General features: G+C 42.2%; 1 long non-coding RNA gene across 1 annotated transcript; it reads right to left on the bottom strand.

The window, feature by feature from the left end:
* Positions 1-2,548: 2,548 nt before the first annotated feature.
* LOC147582500 (uncharacterized) lies at positions 2,549-4,462 on the bottom strand. The gene is made up of 2 exons (XR_015248730.1): positions 4,315-4,462; positions 2,549-2,787 (listed from the first exon to the last, which is right to left on the bottom strand). It is a non-coding gene; the product is annotated as an uncharacterized LOC147582500 (long non-coding RNA).
* Between the last annotated feature and the right edge of the window lie 339 nt (positions 4,463-4,801).

The raw sequence follows: 4,801 nt of genomic DNA, 5'->3' as shown, positions 1-4,801 counted from the left end.
GAAAAATGACAATCTCTTCAAAAAATGCTTCTGGGAAAACTGTAGGGTGACATACAGAAGAATGAAACTGGACCACTCTCTTACACCATACACAAAAATAAATCAAAATGGATGAAAGACCTAAATGTGAGACAGGAAACCATCAAAACCCTAGTAGAGAACACAGGCAGCAACCTCTATGACATTGGCTAGAAGCAACTTCCTACTAGACATGTCACCGAAGGCAAGGCAAACAAAAGCAAACATGAACTTCGTTAAGATAAAAAACTTCTTCACAGCAAAGGAAAGAATCAACAAAACTAAAAGGCAGCCTACAGAATGGGGGAAGATATTTGCAAATGACATATCTGATAAAGATTTAGTATCCAAAATATATACAAACTTATCAAACTCAACATCCAAAAAACAAACAACCCGGGGCGCCTGAGTGGCTCAGTCAGTTAAGCGTCCGACTTCGGCTCAGGTCATGATCTCACGGTCCGTGAGTTCGAGCCCCGCGTTGGGCTCTGTGCTGACAGCTCAGAGCCTGGAGCCCGTTTCAGATTCTGTGTCTCCCTCTCTCTCTGCCCCTCCCCTGTTCATGCTCTGTCTCTCTCTGTCTCAAAAATAAATAAACGTTAAAAAAAATTAAAAAAAAAAAAAAAAACGAACAACCCAGTTAAGAAATGGGCAGAAGACATGAATAGACATGTTTCCAAAGAAGACATTCAGATGGCTAACAGACATATGATAGGATGTCTAACTTCACTCATCATCAGGGAAATACAAATCAAAACTATGATGAGATATCATATCACACATGTCAGAATGGCTAAAATGAACAACACAGGAAACAACAGGTGTCGATGAGGATGTAGAAAAAAGGGAACCCTCTAACACTATTGGTTGGATTGCAAACTGGTGCAGCCACTCTGGAAAACAGTATAGAGATTCCTCAAAAAGTTAAAAATATGACCCAGCAATTATACTGCTAGGTATTTACCCAAATGATATAAAAATATAAACTTGAAGGGATACATACACTCCAATGTTTATAGCAGCATTATCAACAATAGCCATATATGGAAAGAGCCCAAATGTCCATCAAGTGATGAATGGATAAAGAAGATGTGGTGTATATATATACAACAGAGTATTATTCAGCCGTAAATACATTGAAATCTTGCCATTTGCAATGACAGAGCATTATGCTAAGCCAAATAAGTCAGTCAAAGAAAGACGAATATCATATGATTTCATTCATATGTGGAATTTAAGAAACAAAAGAGAAGAACATAGGTGGAAAAAGAGAAAGGCAAACCAGAAAACAGACTTGTAAGTTTAGAGAACAAACAGGGTTATTGGAGGGTTGGTGAGCGGGGGGATGGGTTAAGTGGGTGATGCGTATTAAAGAGGACACTTGTGATGAGCACTGCATGTTATATGTCAGTTGTAAATCACTAAATTCTACAGCTGAAACTAATACTACACTGTATATTAACTAACTGGAATTGAGATAAAAACTTAAAAAAATAAAAAAATTAAAAGTCCTCTTGTCAATCTGTTTGTAACTGTCCCTCCTTGCCCTCCTCCTTTCCTAAATCATTAAGAAACTGACACTCTCTTGGCCCCTGTTCTAGGCCTCATTGTCGAGAATATTTTTTGAAACTTTGCAGATGGCTGATCCTAGCATGCCTCACACCATTTTCATCCTTGGCCAAGATGTAAAGTACTTGTGTTTTCTTTCCTTTGACCCACTGGCCCACTACTCCCTCCCCCAAGCTTTATACTTTGCCCTATTCCACAGTAAATGCACTCCTCAACATTGTCAACTCCCCACTACCCCATTAAGCCTCTCCATCCTCTTGCCCTGAAAGTTGGCTCTCCTGAAAGTGTAGTTACCCTGCATCGCCTCTAGCGAAGGGGCTCATTCTCCCAAGTTCCCAATACCACAAATAGAACTGGCATTCATTCTGTTGCCAATGCCACTCTCAAAGCACCACTTCTCTTGTTTGTGCAATCCTGCTGCTCCACTGTCACCAATATACAAGGCTTTAAGTTCTCGTTTCCATCCAGTACCATCCCTATTCTGTGTAGCTTTAGCAACCATGTAAACAACAAGTCTTTACCTTAACCCCTTTCTTCCACCAACACCTGAGACCTCACATTGGACCTCAGATTTACCCTAATAATTGTCTCACCAGCTCATTCATACCCCCTCACACCACACTTGTCCTTCACTCTCATTAAGATGTCCAGGGTATCTTTGCCCATATAGCTCAGGCTTGTCACCTCTCTTCTTAGCCATCCTACCCTCCCCACTACTATTTTTCCACTTTAATATCCTTAATCATTTATATTTCTCCCGCAACTTCTCCCCTGGCCAAAAGTGCAACTGAATAAAGCTAACTGTTCTCCTTTTCTGCTCCCTCACTAATCACTGCTGTGAAGATACCAATAGCAAATATTTACTGACAACTGTATTAGGTAATACTATTGTTACCAACATATTACAAATGAGAAAAATAAAGCCCAGAGGAAATAAGTAAATTGCCATAGATCACATATATAGTAAGCCAGACAATTTGCTTTAATCAAATGTCTTTGAAATATACAAAGCAAAAATTGATAGAACTACAGGGAGAAATTGACAAATTATCATCAAAGTGGAAGATTTCAGTTCACCTCCCCAGATCATTGGTAGGTCAGGCATTCAAAAACTTAGCAAAGAGGGGTTCCTGGCTGGCTCAGTCAGTACAGCATGCAAGTCTTGATCTCAAGGTTGTCAGTTCAAGGCCCACATTGGACCTACAGCAAAAAAGCAAAACAAAACAAAACAACACACAACTATACAACTTAGTATAGAAATACATGATAAGAAAACACTTAGGAACTTTGATTTAGTGGACATATATGGAGTCCTGTCTCTAAAAATTAGCACATATGGTATATTTACAAAAATTTACAATAAGCTAGACCAGTTATTCTTAAAATTTTTAGTCTCAGGAACCCTTTTATAGTCTTTTTTTCTTTTTGCAGTTTGGTAATCTTTATTAAAAGACTTAAAAATGGAGAAGAGAGCTAAAATTGTGGTGGAGTAGGAGGACTCTAAGCTCATCTCGTCCCTCGAACACAACTAGATAATTATCAAATCATTTTAAATACCCCAGAAATCAACCTAAGACTGACAGAATAAACTGCACAACTAGAGAAAGAGAAGAGGCCACATTGCAGAAGGAAATGCAGAGAAGCAGTTTATGGGAGAAAGGGATCATGGGTGCTGCAGAGGGAAGGGAGCCCTAGTCATGGAGAAAGGAGAGAAGGAGTGGAACACACAGGGATATGCACAAGGAGAACCCTTCCCCAGAGCCATTGTCTGGGAAAATGAAAGAGGCTGAATTTTATGAGTTCTTAAAAATAGTGGGGCTTAAAGATGAATTTTAAGCTTGGTGGGCTTGACTGGGGTAGAGCCCTGAGGGCACTGCCCTACTCCTGGAAGGAAGGCAAGCAAATAGCCCTGGGGGTGAGGGTAGATGGTAGGTAAACAGCAATCTGAAGAACACTTGGGGCACAGAGAGGGAAATCATTCACTCTTCTTAGAGCACATCTCTGAGAGGCAGAGTACGGGAGATGCCTCTTTGGGCACAAAGGAGAGGGCAGACACCATTTCCCTCCCCCTGCCTCCTCAGCATAAACACAGAGCCACCTGCAGGAAGCAGTGCATCACAAACACTGGCTGCCTAATTTGCTTATGCCAAGTCCCATGCCCCTGTGCTCTGGCACAACTGCCTTCTCCATCTAGCTTGCAACTATCCCAGCATGGCAGGACCCTCCCCCAGAAGACCAGTTCAGGCTCCCACCACAGTCCATCCCTAAAGCCTGGAGTTTGTTTTTTTTTTTTTTAATTTTTTTTTCAACGTTTATTTTATTTTTGGGACAGAGAGAGACAGAGCATGAACGGGGGAGGGGCAGAGAGAGAGGGAGACACAGAATCCAAAACATAAAGCCTGGAGTTTTAAAAGTCAGCAGGTCTGGCTGGGATACAGCCCAGAGGGAACTGCGCTGCTTCTGGAGAGAAGGAAGGCAAACAACCTGGAGGCAAACTGTGAAAACAGTGATCTGAAAAACACCTGGGATGCACAGGATAGGTGATTATTCGCATTCTCAGAATATTTCCCAGAAAGGCAGCATGCACAGTGATGCCTCTTGGGAACAAAGCAGCTGGTGAGTGCCATTTCCCTCTCCCGCCCCTCAGCATAGAAACAGAGCCACCTGTGGTAAATAGCACAGCACCAGCACTAGTTGCATAGTCTGCTTACACAAGACCCCACACACCTACACTCTGTCACTACTGCTCTTCTCTTTCAAGTTTTCCTCAGTCCCAGTGCAGAGGTCCCCTTCCCCAGAAGACCAAAGAAACCCCTGCCCACACCATATCTCCCAACCAGAGAGTTCTGCAAGGCCTCAGTTCCAGTGGAAGGAGCATGTCTCATTTAACAAGCAGACCAGAGCACACCTAGTTAAAACTTGCCAATTCTGGCCAAAGTTCAAATACTCCTCATTGCAGGCAAGGAAAAACCTCTGCAGATGACTGGCCTGAGGGATAGAGCAGCCAAAACAAAACAAAACAAACCAACAGAGCACATGCAGGACACACTACAGACACTCCCTGAAGTGCCAGGCCCTGGACACTATATGACCTCTTCTTTATAAAGCCATTACACACAGGAGCAGGAAATATAACAGGCTTTTCTAACACAGAGAAGAGAGGGACTCAGACAAACTGCCAAGACAGAGAAGTCATCACAAATCAAAGAACAAG

Source organism: Puma concolor, chromosome A3, assembly GCF_028749965.1.
Source record: "Puma concolor isolate L17-30 chromosome A3, mPumCon1.1.hap2, whole genome shotgun sequence".
Classification (NCBI taxonomy): Eukaryota; Metazoa; Chordata; class Mammalia; order Carnivora; family Felidae; genus Puma; species Puma concolor.
Note: the sequence above shows the minus strand (reverse complement) of the source record. Positions and strands in the feature narration are given on the sequence as shown.